This window comes from Schistocerca cancellata, chromosome 5, assembly GCF_023864275.1.
Source record: "Schistocerca cancellata isolate TAMUIC-IGC-003103 chromosome 5, iqSchCanc2.1, whole genome shotgun sequence".
Taxonomy (NCBI): Eukaryota; Metazoa; Arthropoda; class Insecta; order Orthoptera; family Acrididae; genus Schistocerca; species Schistocerca cancellata.
In genome coordinates this window covers 276814039-276832308 of record NC_064630.1, presented here as the reverse complement: position 1 = coordinate 276832308, position 18270 = coordinate 276814039, and positions in this window count along the sequence as shown.

Sequence of the window (18270 nt, the reverse complement as noted above, 5' to 3'; positions counted from 1 at the left end):
ATCGCCTGTGTTCATGGGCGGCAATTTGCCAACTTTATTTTATTGCGATGCTTGTGTAGATAACTTTTCAAGACCCATGAGTTAGGACGTACATATTTCGCATTTATGAAATTAACAGTTCTCTCACTGCAGTGGTGAACCCAGAGATATATCCACATCTACATCTACATCTACATACATACTCTCTCTACATACATAATCGCTCTTATCTTATCTTTGTGGTCTTTCCGCAAAATTTAAATTGGCGGCAGTAAAATTGTACTGCAGTCAGCCTCAAATGCTGGTTCTCTATATTTCCTCAGTAGCGATTCACGAAAAGAACGCCCCCTTTCCTCTAGAGACTCCCACCCGAGTTCCTGAAGCATTTCCGTAACACTCGCGTGATGATCAAACCTACGAGTAACAAATCTAGCAGCCCGCCTCTGAATTGCTTCTATGTCCTCCCTCAATCCGACCTGATAGCGATCCCAAACGCTCGAGCAGTACTCAAGAGCAGGTCGTATTAGTGCTTTATAAGCGGTCTCCTTTACAGATGAACCACATCTTCCCAAAATTCTACCAATGAACCGAAGACGATTATCCGCCTTCCCCACAACTACCATTACATGCTTGTCCCACTTCATATCACTCTGCAATGTTACACCAAAATATTTAATCGACGTGACTTTGTCAAGCGCTAGACTACTAATGAAGTATTCAAGCATTACAGGATTATTTTTCCTATTCATCTGCATTAATTTACATTTATCTATATTTAGAGTTAGCTGCATTCTTTACACCAATCACAAATCCTGTCCAAGTCATCTTGTATCCTCCTACAGTCACTCAACGACGACACCTTCCCGTACACCACAGCATCATCAGCAAACAGCCGCACATTACTATCCACCCTACACACTCCAGATGATACCCTCACCTCCGACGAACACTCACCATCGAAGACAACGTACTGGGTTCTATATATTATCGTAAACAGTAGATTTCCACAAAAGCGTCGCAAACGCCTTGTAGTGAGAGGCATATTGATGAGAACTGCAGTTCAAATAGGTAAATGACACTTGTGTATGAATCACCGTTAGCGAAAAACTGAAGAGTTCTAACTCGTATATAGTCATTCGTATTGGTATTGGTCTTCTGCAATACTGCGGAAGGAACATCCAGCTTCTCGTAGCCCTATTACACGACCTCGTTCAAACTTAGTGAGTTGTTGATAGTGGAGTCTTTGTCGCCTTAAAGGCATTATTGATTCACATCAACTCGCCATGTCCAATCTCAAAGGTTACCATACCTCACGATCGCTACAGCGTGTATTTAAACAAAACCTGATTTTCATCTTGATGTTGGCTCCACCCTTAGGCGACTGGCGCGAAAACTGAATAGACATTATCTTTCAGATGCAGAAGCAGGCCTACTAACTTTCGTTTATGTAGCACAATTCCTTCTAGGTGCTGTGATTTTCTTCTTTTTTTTATCAGTGTAATATTGACCATACGTCTTGGGATTCCCTGTATAGTGCGTTACATCCATAAGCGGTGCTTTATTTTTGCTTGATGGGTGCTAGATGTTCCTCTGGCACGCCGCCTCTTCCCGGACGGCTGCGACGAGGCTGCGGGGGCGGCGGAGGCAGCGGCAGGTATATAAGCGCGGGCGGCGGCGGCCGGCGCTCAGACGCCACGCGGACTCCACCCAGTCGCCGCACACAGCCTCCGGCACACGTCAGGTCAGTACGCGCGCACCTGTTGCTCGCCTCCCACCTGTCATCCTAACTGCCGACAACTCTGATTCTCTCTCTACGGAATTCGTTTGTCTACGTCCAGACCCAGGCCTTACGGCGTAAGGCTGAGAGTACTTGTGGAACCTCTATCTTTTCCCCGCTTCACTGTCCCATTAATGAATGGCGTTTGGAAAGAAAGATTTTCGGTAAACCTTCGTACGAGCTCTAATTATTCTCAGTTTTTCGTCAACGCCATCTCTCGACGTATATGCGAGAAATTAATATGTTGGGCAGAGAGGAAGATTCTTCTTGGAGTGTACATTCCCGTAATTTCAACAGTAAATGTCTCCATGCTGCACAACTCTCCACCACACAACGTCAGGTGGTTTGCGTAGTATGGATGTAGATGCAGGTGCAGATAGCGTCTACCTCTGGAGTTTGTTGAGCATCTCCGTAACTCTCCACACCTATTGAACGATCCCTTGACGAAACCCACATCTCTTTGTTAGATCATCTAGATCTCTTCTATTAATCCCACTTTGTAAATGTCCCAGACCTATGAACAACGCCAAAGAATCGGTATACGAGTGTTTTGCAAGCCTCTTCATTCGTCGATGAAGTACATTTCCTTAACGTCCTAGCAATGAATCTCAGCCTGGCATCTGCTTTTCTTGCAGTTCTTTTTTTTTACGTTAGTTGCTCTTTCCAGTGACTTTTTTTGCCAATAGTGCACATGAGAAGTCGTGACTCACCTCGCCTGTTAGCGCGCAGTACGTACATTTGTTTACGTTCGGGATCAACTGCCAATTCTTGCATCAGCCGTCGACGCTCTACAGGGTTTCCTGCATTTCGATACATTCTTCTGGCGTTGCAAACGTTCCTATAAACAACAGCCCTGCTAGGTTCCAGGTTCGAGTCTTCGTCCAGCACACAGTCTCAGTTTTCCTGAAAGTTCAAAAATACTGCACACTACACTACAGACTTCCAACTTTATCCACTAGGTAATTTATGTATATTGTCATACATACAGGGTGGTCAGTAACAAACTGAAAAGCTTGTAAGGGTGTTGCAGGGGAGGTTGTGCTGAGAAATAGCCGTTAAGAGAAAAGTTCGATACGTTGCATGGAGTTATTTAGCAATGAAGTCAGCCAGTCAGGTCGTCGTGAGCGCAAATTCAGGCAGCATGTTAGAGACAGTGTCGTCAAACGTGTTCTTCGTTTGGATTCCTCAGACCTAACAAACATAGCTTTTTTTCACCTGAGCCGGCCGGTGTGGCCGAGCGGCTCTAGGCGCTTCAGTCTGGAACCGCGCGACCGCTACGGTCGCAGGTTCGAATCCTGCCTCGGGCATGGATGTATGTAATGTCCTTAGGTTTGTTAGGTTTAAGTAGTTCTGAGTTCTAGGGGACTGATGACCTCAGAAGTTAAGTCCCATAGTGCTCAGAGCCATTTGAACCATTTTTTTTTTCACCTGACTTAAATTAACTCTTCCGAAAAAGCAAATTTTAACTGGTAATGAGCATCTGAACAAGTAGTAACTTACAGACTTACAGATGTCTGTGCAGTACCGCATTTTATAGGCTGCAAATGCTAGAATTTGCACGGGCAACGACATGATTGGTTAACTTCAACGGTAAATAAGTCAGAAACAGAGCAACGTATCGATTTTTTTTAACAAATATTTCTCAGCATAGCCTCCCTTGCAACACTCTTGCAAACTTTTCTGACTTTCTGACCGTCCTATATATGTCTAATCGAGTAACACGCTAACTACTCTTTCACCATTTCATACATTTGTCTTCTAAGCATTTCACAGACTATCAGGATTTTATTGTGAGTATTTTCTTGCAGCACTATTTGTAGTAGTTTATCACAGTTATACCGCAACAGCTTACCAGTTTTAGGGGCACGAGACAGTTTAACGTTGCGAACTGCGTCGAACGGGCAAGCTTAGGTGTGTGAGAGATGATTGCTGTGTGTTTTTGAGTGGAACGTTGACCACAGCCGGGTTCTTGATGGGAAAATCAGAACTTAATGTCTCGAATCACAGCGAGATGAAATTTTGAACAATTAGCTACTTTATATTATATTCCACAGCCGCTGAATTTTTAAGGGTTTTAGGAGTAAACCATGGGTCCACCATTACTGTAAGCGTCTGTTGAAAATTGGAGAATTACTGGTGCATCAGTATTGTCCAGTTTCCTTATGAGAGGCCACCTGCAAATTACACTAACAATGTGCCAAGAATACTAGTTGTCGTAATCTTGGGAAACAGGGCAACACATGTCTCAAATTCGTACTAGGAATGTCAGGTGATACAGACGTATTTCGCAACTCCGTCGTCACATTCGAAAATGGAGTCGTGATGTACCAATAATTCTTTAATATTTGATGAACTCTTACAGTCCTGGTGAATCATAGTTCTCGCCATTAACTAGAAGGCAGGAACCATTTTCGAATGCCGATGTGAACGGCAGTACATTTAGCATCGCCTTTACCTATCCAGTATTCAGTTATACGGCTACACACCAGTGGTGTTAGATGCTAGTGCTATCGGAAATATTCGCTCCCCCCCACCTGACTCCAACCCTGCCCTCATCGCCTCCCCTTCCTCACCACATCTATTCCATATAAATGTTACCTTTGATCCCTGCTCTCAGTTCGTGCTACACTTGCTCCAATTTTATCATTTCAATACTTATCCGCCTCTAGAGATGATGAGTAATCAGAATACCTGTCACATAGAATACTAGAATTAATTTCATGCTAAAGCTAAGGAGTTCCCCATAGCATGAGGGTTTTGTACAGAAGAGCTACTTGTTGGGCAAGTAGTGAGTTCTGTTTCAAAATCATCCACAACAGAACACAACTGTTGTATACTCCAGGAGAAATTACTTACACACCATTAGAGACAGAAAGTATTTTACCCGCCCGGATAGCCTCTCGCGTTATCACGCCGTTTCCGGGATCCGGGAAGGCGCGTCGACCCCGAATCGAATCCGCCCAGGGGATCAACGACGAGGACTCAGGTGCCACCAAGCTTGTATGTGGGTTTTAAGCGGTTATCCACATGCAACTTGAAGAATAAGGGGACGGTAGCCATGTTTCGCCTTAGATACACGATTCGTAAACATTTCCTAAACGTTCGCACACTTTCACATGGGATAACACTAGACACAGACACCCTCTACCACTAACATTTAGTCGCGTTGGATTAGCCAAGCGGTCTTAGCCGTTGCAGTCATGGACTGTGCGGCTGGTCCCGGCGGAGGTTCGAGTCCTCCCTCGGGCATGGGTGTGTGTGTTTGTCCTTAGGATAATTTAGGTTAAGTAGTGTGTAAGCTTAGGGAGTGATGACCTTAGCAGTTAAGTCCCATAAGGTTTCACACACATTTGAACATTTTTTGAACAGTAACATATCCAAATTCAAAAATTAACATACCGACCCCATGATGTGACAAAGGCCAGGGAAAAGAAAGAAGAAGATACAGAAAATGTTTTAAAATGGCGGACATTTGATACAGAGCCGTGCATCGCGCTACATATATCCACCCGAGCCCGCCTGCAACCGACCGGCCCGTTCCGCTGCCCGCACCGCGCGGGCAGTCGAGCCCAGTTGTACCGGGAACAGAGTGCGCGGGCCGCGAAGCGCGGGGATGGCGGGGGCAGCGGATATGCTTTCTGAATCGTCTGCTCTCCTCTGAAAATCGTGAAGGTTTGATACGCTACGAACAGGGCGTTCTTGATCCTTTGTAAAGAAAAATAACCCGTAATGTAAAATAATAGGTATAACACAGTAACGCGTAAGCAATAATGAACATGCCCGCATCTCGTGGTCGTGCGATAGCGTTCTCGCTTCCCACGCCCGGGTTCCCGGGTTCGATTCCCGGCGGGGTCAGGGATTTTCTCTGCCTCGTGATGGCTGGGTGTTGTGTGCTGTCCTTAGGTTAGTTAGGTTTAAGTAGTTCTAAGTTCTAGGGGACTTATGACCACAGCAGTTGAGTCCCATAGTGCTCAGAGCCAATAATGAACATAGTACAAGCAACATTTCATTGATTTCTATAATCCATCTTTCTGTCCTATTTTATGAAACTTGATCTCAAATTTTGCCACTAAGTATTTATTAAATTTTGATTCAGAGTTATAATATCGTCTTCAAGTGTTCCAACAGTATCTACGTACATCCTACTTTCTATACTCTTCTTCGTGTGATGTCCTGGATCATTTTGCACAAACAAGAGCTTTTGCGGCACAATTTTATAAGCTTTTCGGTGTGGTCAGTGGTCCACTCCTCCGCCATACTGGAAGTAATTAGAGCTTGCTGTCACGTGGAAACCGTAGGAAAACTCATGGGCTTTCTAAACGTGGCCTGATCCATAGGTGCAGAAATACGCACGTGTGCTCCCAGCTAATGAGGCCGGATAGGCTGTTCGAGAATTACAAGTGACGGCCTCATAGTTAAGTCTCCACTAATGTACCGTCGAGGCCCGCACCTCGTTCGAGTTCTCGGAATCCGTCGTGAATATCCGTGGCCCCATCCCCAACATCTGCCCGTGTGTGTGTTCGGATGGGGGGGGGGGGATGGGGGAGGCAGCTAATGAAGCTTTAATTAGTCAGTTCAGTGCAAAACACTGTGACCAGCCCCTTTGAGTTGTTGTGTATTGTCATTATTATTATGTCAAAAATACGTGCCGAACAGCGAATGTCCTTCCAGCGTCCAAGGATTAGAAAATGTGTACAGAAGAAGAAAAAAGTTTCTGAAGCTGGAGGAGGAAACCGACAATCGACTGAAGAAATCTGGAGATAGCATGGTATGGCAATATTTTACGCAGGTTGTAGATATTCAAAATAAGTCTGTAGGTTTTGGAGAGTGAAGTGACTTTCGTAAGTTATCACATTTCCGTGACTGCAGTATCAGTATCCTGTTGTGGCACTTTAATATGGTTCAAATGGCTCTGAGCACTATGGGACTTAACTGCTGAGGTCATCAGTCCCCTTGACTTAGAACTACTTAAACCTAACTAGCCTAAAGACATCACACATATCCATGCCCGAGGCAGGATTCGAACCTGCGACCGTAGCAGTCTAGCGGTTCCAGACCGTAACGCCTAGAAGCGCTCGGCCATCCCGACCGGTGACACTTTAATACCTGCGTAGCTTCTCGTAATAGTCAGATCAATGCTAGTGGCAATCTTCCGACGTCAGCAGATCTATTGTCCTGGAGAGGTGTGTAACAACGTCCACAAGAGATCTGCAGCCGCTCAGCAAAGTAGCAGAAGGCTTTCTAGATCTTGCACTGACGCTGCCAGAAGTAGGAGTACCTTATCCCACTGCAAGTGCAGGAGACGTGCTTCCTCAAGCAGCAACAACAATTTCTCATCGTGAAAAAGAAATAGCAGCGAATACCGTGTGGCTACGGTCCACCAAGTGTTGCAGGATACGGAGGGCGGTGCGTGCGCGTGTACGACTGATGCGTGGACAGACGCGACCACTAAAAGGCATTATTTCTCTATTACTACGAATTCAGTCACGCGAGAGTTGCAGTGCGAATATCGACCCCCATTTGATGCAGAGTTCCCAGCTGATACGGAAAAAAGGTTTATTGAAATAATCAGCAACGAGTTGCCCAAAGGAAATTTTATTTCCTTGACTGGTTTCAGTCAGGTACTGCCCTTCTTCAGAAGGTAGTAACTATCGCATTATCTGTGAGTGTCAAAAATAAGATGTACGCCCCATATTGCTGTCGTCATGTGGTTTATAACGTCTGTACAAAAATGGTATAATGAAGCCAAGCAACAACTGTAGAGCAGACATCGTGCCAGATGAAGCCAGGCACGTTCCAGATGTGCTGCACTTCAAGGTAAATGCGATGTTAATTAAATATACTAAGTAAATATTTTGTCAGTACTGACGTCTTCAGTGTTCGGTCGATAGTAATGAAAAAAACGTAAATTAATGTGATCAATGCACCAAATTTATTAGTAGTTACGTGATGTACCATATTTCTCCTCCGTGCAGGCATGTTTAATTATTTGCAGAATACCATACAGAGAACGACGTCTCAGTAGCGACGTCTTCAAAATGTGCAAAAGAGGGTGTTTGCATTATGGCCAGAGGAGGAGTAAACTGTGGATGAAGTTTCGATGTATCTGTTGATGGGAAAACCACTTGACGAACAGTCATCTCTGTGGAAGTCGAGAACAACAACTTTATCCCAGATTGTATCATGTAGATATTTCTGCACATACCAAAGAACAGTGGTTCTTAAACTGTGACCTCTTTCCACAAAAATCTGATATGTGTGAACCCCCGCCTTATAAAATTTATTTATTTGTTTATTTATTTATTAAGTAAAGACCTGTTGCCTGTTATTATATAGCAGATCGTACACTGTGTGATTTTACATGTTCCGTTACACAAATTCAGTTTTATTACTAGTACATTTCTTTTTTTGTTGCAAATTTTATACAAACGCGTATAAGCAATTTTGTTTAAACTTGTTGCTAACTTAGATAATGGTAGTAATGAGATACATAATAGGCCCAGCTTAATATCGTCCTCTGGTTTTCGAGAAGCGCAGCTGGGTAAGGACACTGCTTAAAGAAAAATCATTAGAACATTGACTGAATTTTCCGTCGTTGATACATGATAACATGATAATAGTATTATGAGCATGATAATAGTACATGATAATAGTATTAAATAAGAAGCATTTACTAATGTTCTGCAAAATTATATTTATTTGGTCACGAACTGGCTTTCGGCTTCTTAGACGTTCGTCAGATGTCAATTGAATGTCGCAAATACAAATAAAATGAGGTGCGTGTTACAAAGATATTTTTTCTACAGAAGGCCAACTGTAAATTAAGAATTGTAAATTTACAATTTCTATCATGAAAATAAAAAAAAATTATCTCCTTTTTCAGTTAATGTTTCTGCGTGACATGAAAAGATGTAACACTTTCCCATGTAAATTCTCTACATGTTATCATTTTTGTACCATCTGTATAAATAATACCTCTGTATGTCTCACGTCATCTTATCGGTGTTTGCGACATTCTCTTGTCGTCAGGCGATGGCTTAAAAAGATGAAAGACGCATCATGAGCAAACAAACATAATTTTGCAGAACATTACGAAACTTTTCCCATTTAACACCATTAAAAAATGAGCAAATTTTGGTAACGTCGTACATCTTAGATGTTGAACTAATTTTGTTCGCTACATCACGTCTTTTAATAGCGTTTAATTCTTCCTCTCTTATATCTTATATGTCTGCATACCCACCATGTATGAGGAAGTAGCGCAGGTCAAATTCCTACCTTAACTGAATGTTAATGACCGCCTAGTATTCTGTCGCAACTGGGCAGAATGTTCTCGAGTCCTTTTCTATAAATATCACTGGATTTATTGTTAACACATAACAGCGTTCTTATTAACTCTAGTAACAGTTTCATATTACGGTCTAGGATGGAACTAATTTGTCATAAAACTATCCTAAATTTCAAATGAATTGTTCGCGCCGTCACTCGCGTCACCAGCGACCGATAGTGACACACGTACTCAGCCCGTGTCGAGCAAATCAAGCTCTTTACTCTGTACAATCATAAACAGGCACATACACTAGGTCTTCACTATTTTTTCTCTGGAACACAACGTCCCAGAATCAAATTAAAAGTAGTTCCCATCCTCCGATTCATCAATGTTCCCTGAAGTTTTCTCTTAATTGTAAGGCAAACATCTGAACCGAAAATCCTTCCCAAATAATCCCGGTATGTGAAGGACTCTCAAAACGTTGCCAAAGGCAGTGCAGTCCAGAATCAGCAAGCCAAAGAGGCAAAATACCGTGAGCATTGAGACAATCACCCCATCGATGCACCAAGTTAAAGAAAGCCGTTTGGTAAAAGACCGGGTCTTGCTCCGTGAAGAGTCCGTAACTGCCTGCTGCACATCCTCGTCCGACAGGAAGCATCGACCCTTCAACGCCTTTTTTAAGTGACCAAAGATGTGATTATCACAGAGGAGAGATTAGGACTATAGGGAGAGTGCTTGAGTATTTCTCATTTGAGTTGGCGCAACTTCAGCGTTACGACATTTGCGATGTAGGGGCATCTTGTGTCGAGTCACGCGCACCATTTCACAATGCTGATTTCCGACAGACATGCTGACCCTTACACATTCTTCAATGTCCGATCAATGCATACCGGTGTTTGTCCGTCCTTCTGCGTCCAAGAAAACAATAACAGCACGTTAGTCGTGTTTGGGCCCGTTTGGTAATAGCGTCACCACCCCTTGCCCACATGTTGGTACTTATAATAAAAAAGCATCAGAGTCGTGCTACGTTGCATGTACGCTGCAACAACGCCCTCATACCGAAACTTTTTGATCGTCCTTTATGTACTAGGGCTCCCTCCGACCCACTTTCAGTTCTCCTGGTATTTTGTTGAAAACTGCCTGAATTCACATGAGTCGTCATTCGAACAGTCCGCTCTACGTACAGAATGAAAAATCTTTCAAAATTGAATTGTCCGCTGAGTAATTCTCTGAAATACCTTTAGCATGCTTCCAATTTGTCGATATATTTCCCAAAATATGAATAATATCTTCCTCTCTCCCCTCCACTCCCTTCTCTCAATAAAACCACTGACAAGGCACCAGTGTGGATTGTTTTTTATAAATTTCGTAATAGGTTTGATCGCTCATGTTTCTTTCATTATCTGCATTATTTTTTCGTTCTGTAGTTCAAAAATATCCTTCTCGCAGGCAATGAAGGGACTGAGTTTCGGGATACATTTTTCATTCACAGGAAAAGTGACATATCGGGAGAAGTGCCTTCCTTCCGAGAACAGTGGCGCAGACGGCAGCGGCTGCTACTTACGTGTCAGATTAAAAACAAGAGCCTGTCGTGGAGGAGAAAACATGGTCTCTCTTCTGACAGGCCTCGGAGTGGTATTTGCCAGGTCACATGTTCACTTCCTTCCAGGGACAGAAATATACATTGCACAATGCGTCTAGTTAACTACTGCTGCCTGTGTGATGAGACCTCACCCACATGGATGTATATAAAACTTCCTGGTAGATGCTCTATTTTCAGTGGCGCTATGACCATATTTTCACACGGGTAATAGTGTCATTTCCTGATAACCTGGACACTTAACTTTCAAAAATGTATTTTCTTACCTAGTTTTTGGAATAAGAGAAAATAATAATTCTCAGAGAGCAGAATTTTTGTGAACATTTGATGACATCAATGAGACATTTTGAAGTCTTAGATATGAATAAGTTAATGTTTTAATTAAAAATCGAGTCGTTGGAAAGTATAACACCTTACATTTCTACATGTTCTTTTATTTTATTTGTGTAAGTACTAGATTGCGAAGATACAAAAAAAGAATAGAAACACATCATGAATTTATACTACGCAAATGCTTCAACACGTACATAAAATTTTGTTGTAATGCTATGCCGAAGGTTATTTACGTAGTGATCTACACCCAATCTATTTAAGTAGATGACTTACGTGGTAATTTATATAAATTACATTTAACACTTGGAAACTCTTGCACTTGTGTGCGGAATATGCAATCTATTACAAATAATAGGAAAGTAATTGAAGTACATTTTGAGTTCTGCGAGTTTTTCAACATAAATCTGGTTTGGATCACGGCTTTATTGATTAAAGTTTCCTTTAGCACATCTTACTTTGAAACCATTAACTTATTTCCATCACGTCCCAAGATTAAAAGAAAATAGTATGTCCATTGCATTAATAATTACCTGAGGTCGCTTTCTTAGTTAAGAGTTATAACTTTGAAACTATAATGTCTCGTTACATCTCACGTTTTGTGAGTCAGAAAAAAAAAATATATATATATATATATATATATATATATATATATATATATATATATATATATATTGTGGTATGGATATAGTAAAAGTTCATAGCATGCATTAATATCTCTGGTTTGGGCTACTGTTCGTTGGTTCAGCATGTCTAAAAGCAAAAGAAAATACGTTGTTTCATGTTATTCTATTGTAATTTGCCTGCTAAATGTGACGTGCTGTCTACTGTGTATCATTGGGAATCGGTTTTAGTAAAGATGGGTGAGATTTTTTCCTTATTATACTATAACTTTCCTAACATTTAATACGAACCAAACATTTATGACATTTTATATAACTTGCGTGGTTCTGATTGGTATGCTGGCTCACGGTCAAGCGAGAGTGAACCTGCAATGTTTGACCTTGTTTTGAATATTTTCTAATACAAAATGAGCAAAAAATAAAAGTAAACACTTCCTTCTCGCTGTCCATTAGCTGCGAAAAAGAATCGCACATACAACCGCGCGCGATGCTGATCTAGGCGCCAGTTACAAAAGTTCTGCTTTTTGGTTTTATCATGAATAATTTAAAGTTTTTAAATGTGACAGTTTAAGAGAGAAGCAGAATTAGGATACATACAGTGTGTCAAAATTTAATCACTGCTCAAGACAGACGTAACATTGGCAGGTGAACTTTTACTGGGAAGCACTGCACTTCATTATGATGCGCAGGCGGAGTGCTGACGACGACAGACGGTGCCCGCCAGGAAGCAGTTCTCCAGTAGTGGCTGCAGCCTTTACTCCTACGTTTGCCAAAAGTGTTCCGTTCTAAAATCCTTTCATTCTTGAGTAGTGTTTATTTCGTTCACAAATGCAAACTTCGAGTCCCGTTGAGTCATAAGTCCGGTAACGTCCTTACACTGGCGTCTCATTGCGACATAGAACGGCCGGCCTGGAGCGTCGCTGATTGGTGAACTTGGTCTGTCTGCCTCTCAAGGCTCTTGCAGACGTGTTTGATGACTGTACTAGAAGAATAAAACTGTTTAAGACATTCTCGGTTTACTCTCTGCGTCAAATAGGGTAAAAATTACAGCTTTGTACGAAATCCTCCAACATCATCGTCAGGAAAAATATTACTGTCGTCGCTGTTGTTGTTGTCGTAATCATTTACAGCCCTTGGACGGTTTGTGAGTCGACGGTGTGCACCATCATTTTGTCGTAATGCTTAAGGGGACATGTTCGTGAAAATGACAAAAAATTTGAAAGATTTTTCTTCGTGTATAGAAAAGAGTATTTCATGTTGATTTCTAAAATGTGTAGTTTATAGGCATTATCACTTTCCATTCGTTCAAAAATTGCACAGGGGCCACGCCCATCTGTCAGTTTGAAATGCATCAGAATACATGATATATTATTTTGTTCTTCCGTTTTTTCTGTCATTAGTTACGGATCGTTAGCACAGGTGTATTATAGAAGGCACTGATCCCTTGAACAAAAGTGCAGGATATCTAGAAGGCTATGGTTCGAATGTAAACAAAGATGTGAAAGTACATGATTTCGGAATTTCATACACGTGTGGTTTTGCAGTTATTGTAAGTCTTTTTTTCTGTGTGTGTGTTTCCTGTGCTACAAATGCCGAGATTAAGAAATTTAGCCCCAAACGAAAGTTTGCTTCAAAAGTCGCCCGCAGAAACTGTATCTACAGACAGTGTTTCCAGACGTAAATTTTCGCTTTCTGAATGTAATAAGAACACGCCTAGCAGTATTGTTAGCAGTAATAACGACAGAAATATGATATCAAGACTTTTGAAGAGTGCTGTGAAATGTAAGTACTGCAATTGTGAAGATAGTATTAACGTTTCTGCGGACATTTCAGTAAGGAGGGGTCTTTCAAGTCGGTTAGTGATTGCCTGTAACTCGTGTAAGATGCACAGTCATACTATGACATCACCAGTAACTGATAGTCGACATTACAGTGTAAATATTCAGCTTGCTTATGCAATGCGATGTACTGGAAGAGGAAGGAGAGATGCCCAGACTTTTTGTGTAGTGATGGATTTGTCTCCACCTCCACTGTGGTTTGACAGATACAATAAATTAATACATAATGCTTTATGTGGTGTAAGTGAACATTCAATAAAAAGAGCAGAAGAAGAAGCAGTAGCCTTGTGTGAGAATACAGACATTGTAGCAGCATTTGATGGATCTTGGCAGAAGAGAGGTCATACTTCTCTGAATGGGGTTGTAACTGCCACATTTATTGAAACTGCTAAGATACTAGGTTATGAGTGTCCAACAAAGCACTGCCAGGGTTGTTCAAGTAGATCTACTAGCACCCACGTTTGTGTAAAGAACTTTGATGGCCTAAGTGGAAACATGGAAACGAAAGGAGTTCTGAACATTTTTAGAAGATCAGAGGTCAGTCGTGGTGTGAGGTATGTAGGCTGCCTTGGGGATCGAGACTTTCAAGGACACACTACTGTTGTTAATGACAGACCATATGGGGACACTCTGATAGAAAAGCTTCAATGTGTTGGTCATGTACAAAAAACAATGGGAGCTCGGCTGAGAAAATTATGTAAAGACTTCACTGGAAAAAATCTGTCAGATGGAAAACACATAGGTAGTCCAGGTCGTCTTACAAAAAGTGAAACTGATTCTCTGACTCAATGTTATGGACTATCAATGAGGAGAAATGTAGGAGATTTGGAGAACATGAGACGAGCTGTTTGAGCAACATGGTTTCACAGAGTATCAACAGATGAAACCCCACAGCATGGTTTGTGTCCAAAAGGGGAAGATTCGTGGTGCAAGTACTGGTTGTGCAATTCTAAAGGCATACAATATACCCACAAGCATTCCTTACGCCTTGCTGTAAAGGAGGCAATTAGGCCTATGTACAGGGATCTGGCAAATAAAAATCTACTTAGGAAATGTATGCATGGTCTGTCTCAGAATGCAAATGAAAGCTTCAACAGCTGTATATGGGAGAGAATACCCAAAACTGCATTTGTTGGGCTGACAGTGCTGAATATTAATGTAATGGATGCAATAATAACATTCAATGATGGTGCAATTTCAAGCATCTATGCTATGAAGGAATTGAACATCCAGACGGGAAGGAATATGGCTTCAGCTGTAACCGCTATTGATAAGCGGCAAGTAATCGAAGCAGAGACAGTTGCAGAAGCCGAAAGTTCGGTAACCTTAGAGTGTCCTGCATCTGATGAAAATACTCTTAGTTCAATAGAATATGCCCAGGCGTTTCTCCAAATTACTGTCCTTTTTATACAAGTGCTCTAGTGTGTTTCAGAAACCCTGTATCATCATCTAGAGTGGAATACTAGTAAATGAGGCCTGAGGCCTGTAATGCAGTTACATTGCTACATTTCTAATTGCTTATCCAGACGAAAAGAAGGTCACTCCCATGAGACATCACGCTAATACCTTATAACACGGTCTCCACCCTTCATAATGACCTCAAACTGGCTAAAAGGAAAGTCCACAAGTTTCTTGAGGTATGCCATATCCATCCGAAGCCACTCGTTGGTAATTATATCCAATAGGGTTACCAAGGTGTAGGGATCTTGGTTGTTACGCATTACCCCTTACACATAGTCCGACATTTTACAACGGGCTTAAGATCGGGTGATTTAGAGGGCAGTCAAAAAGCGACAAGGTTCCCGAATTTTCATTAAAGCAGGCACGTATGCGTGCACCCTTGTGAATACAGCTTTTGTCATCTTAGCATACTCATCATGAAAATATAAGAGAACAGGCAACACTTGATCACCGAGAATACCAAAATAAACATCGTGATTCACGTTCAGGATAACCTGAATCAGTGGGTTCAAGTCTAGTACAACGAATACCCTCACACCATCACACAACCAATTCCGGCGTGAACAACAAGCTCCACACACTGTGACTTAAATGACTCATCGGGCCATAGCGACGGTGAAATCGAAGTCTTTTACATTTGAAATAAAAAAAAGGCAAAATCGCGTCTGGTCGGACCACACACGTGACTCCATTCACCTACTGTCCTGTCTCCGTGTTGTTTGCCCCACTGAAGACGAACAGTTTTACGTACTGCTCGGAGCAACTGCCTATTATGAGGTTCCCGACTCCAAATATGCGTTGCATGCAATTCCCTTCGCAGTGTTTGTTCGGAAACTGCTGGGGGTGAATTGGTATCATTGACACCAGCAACTCCTGACAAGTTTCAAATTGTTTGTTATTCAAAGGGCTAAAATGGTTCAAATGGCTCTGAGCACTATGGGACTCAACATCTTAGGTCATAAGTCCCCTAGAACTTAGAACTACTTAAACCTAACTAACCTAAGGACATCACACACACCCATGCCCGAGGCAGGATTCGAACCTGCGACCGTAGCAGCCCCGCGGTTCCGGACTGCAGCGCCAGAACCGCACGGCCACCGCGGCCGGCTATTCAAAGGGCGTTGACACTTGTCTCTTGTCCTCATTGGGTGGTATCTTTTTATGACCACTGATCTGCCGTGTTACATGGCTGCGTGTGGTACAATTTCCTTGTCGACACGTTGATCAGTCCGCATTCGTACACCAACAAATTGGGCAACTTCATTCACGATTGGGTACTGCACACATCAAAAGACATGAGTGTTTCACTTACTTTCTGTCCTGCCTCCATGTCAAACCATCTTATTATGCTGATTCCACACAAGTGTCTCGTGCACACACACACACACACACTTCTTGACGGCATTAACTTAACGTCAGTGCTGGAGCAGCAGATGACTACTTGGTACCAGTTCTACACCGACCAAAGTACTACAAAGCGACCAGTGTATTCTTTTAAGAGAATGATTAATATCTGTCCAGTGAGATTTTATTTGCAACCGTGATTACTGTGCGAGCAGCTTGTGTTCTTCGGCGTAAGAAAAAAAATTTCAGCGCTGCGAAATTCCGGTGTGGACTCTTTATCTCTACTTGATCTGTGTCAGAGACCCTGATGAGCAGTAGATCGCTCCCTTGGACGCAAATGGTTAATAAAAGTTACGCAGCCAGCTTAATTAGTGCAATTAATGAAAAGGGCTGGCTCAACCACTGTATTCCAGGTACTGGTATTCACATAATTTGTCTTTATAAATGCTAGAGTACAGCAATCAGTCGTCGTTTTTTGCAGGTTTTATTTGGCAAATCTATATGCCGGTTAGTGCTAAGCCATTATCAATGCACTATTTTTTAGTCTCAATGCATGTCTGTTCCCTGTAGTTCGGGCGTCAGCCACAGTTCTTTGAATACTACAACTAGTTGTTCGGGTCTCAGTCACAGTTCTTTGAATACTACTACTACTAGTATTCAAAGAAATATGACTGACGCCCGAACAACAGGGAACTGACATACACTAAGACCAAAAAATAGTGCATTGATAATGGCTTGGCACTAGCCGAAATCTGGATTTGCCAAATCTGCAGAAAAGGAACACTGATTGCTGTGCTCTTTCATTTATAAATCAGATCACAGTCCCTGAGTGCAGCCACGTTCCTAATGGAAGGTAACCTGACATAATTTATAGTTAACTAACTTCGTGAAAGAGATTTATTAATTACAAATAAAACACTTGATCCTGATAAACCCCTATAAGTATTACAAATTGGACAATACAACATTTCTAAGGAAGCACACAACAAGACATCAAAGTGAAACTAAGTTATAATAGGTAATGGTGCTGCCGCCAAAGATAATTTAACAACGAAACGGGTCTGATGCAAATCCAGTTCCACACGTACTAATACCGCACGACGTAGTCACGAAATAAAACCAGTGATTGCGAGGGTGTCCCGGAAAGAGAAAATTAAATGCAACAGTGTCTGTCCGACTTGTCATGAAGGGCCAGCGTGAGTTTTACTAAAACGGTAGCCAACACTAACTCCGTTCCACTCTGTTCCAGCCGACGCCGCTACGTATTCCCACCTCTACGTGCATGTGGGCAAATAGAATGAGTGTTACAGACGGATGTCTCTCACCTAAATGTACTACCAAAAAGTCCGATACGAGAATGAGTGCCTCCCGTTAAACCGAGTTCTCCCCGAGAATGAGAATAGCTACGTCTCCTGCGCTTGCTTTGTTCAGCGTCTCCTACGAAAAAAGATCGCCTCCAACGAGCAGAAAGTTCGCTTGGCGCTAGTCAATACTGTAATTTTGTACACTCCTGGAAATTGAAATAAGAACACCGTGAATTCATTGTCCCAGGAAGGGGAAACTTTATTGACACATTCCTGGGGTCAGATACATCACATGATCACACTGACAGAACCACAGGCACATAGACACAGGCAACAGAGCATGCACAATGTCGGCACTAGTACAATGTATATCCACCTTTCGCAGCAATGCAGGCTGCTATTCTCCCATGGAGACGATCGTAGAGATGCTGGATGTAGTCCTGTGGAACGGCTTGCCATGCCATTTCCACCTGGCGCCTCAGTTGGACCAGCGTTCGTGCTGGACGTGCAGACCGCGTGAGACGACGCTTCATCCAGTCCCAAACATGCTCAATGGGGGACAGATCCGGAGATCTTGCTGGCCAGGGTAGTTGACTTACACCTTCTAGAGCACGTTGGGTGGCACGGGATACATGCGGACGTGCATTGTCCTGTTGGAACAGCAAGTTCCCTTGCCGGTCTAGGAATGGTAGAACGATGGGTTCGATGACGGTTTGGATGTACCGTGCACTTTTCAGTGTCCCC